Below are 636 nucleotides of genomic sequence, written 5' to 3' on the forward strand. Positions count from 1 at the left end.
CGGCGTTTAACGCTGGGAATTCTGAGGGTGACTTTGAACGCCGGTTTGGGCCATCAAATCTTGGGCAAAATATGGACTATCATATATTGCTGGAAAGCCCAGGATGTCTAATTTCCAACGCCGTTGAGAGCGCGCCAATTGGGCTTCTGTAGCTCCAGAAAATCCACTTCGAGTGCAGGGAGGTCAGAATCCAACAGCATCTGCAGTCCTTTTTAGTCTCTGGATCAGATTTTTGCTCAGGTCCCTCAATTTCAGCCAGAAAATACCTGAAATCACAGAAAAACACACAAACTCATAGTAAAGTCCAGAAAAGTGAATTTTAACTAAAAACTAATAAAAATATACTAAAAACTAACTAGATCATACTAAAAACATACTAAAAATAATGCCAAAAAGCGTACAAATTATCCGCTCATCAGTTCATCCAAATCTCAAACCTTGATAAGCAAAAAAAGGATGAACACAAGCCAGTCAATTAGGAATTGAAAAACAAAAGGATGGGGCATTGGAGAAAGGTTTGAAAAACTAAAAACCCTGTATCATGAACATGGGCCTCTTTATTTTGATGAAACACTTGAGCAAGTGCTTGAAACAAAAAATTCGGTATCATAATCCAAAATCATTCACCGTTCTAGA

This window comes from Arachis duranensis, chromosome 4 (genome assembly GCF_000817695.3).
Source record: "Arachis duranensis cultivar V14167 chromosome 4, aradu.V14167.gnm2.J7QH, whole genome shotgun sequence".
NCBI classification, from domain to species: domain Eukaryota; kingdom Viridiplantae; phylum Streptophyta; class Magnoliopsida; order Fabales; family Fabaceae; genus Arachis; species Arachis duranensis.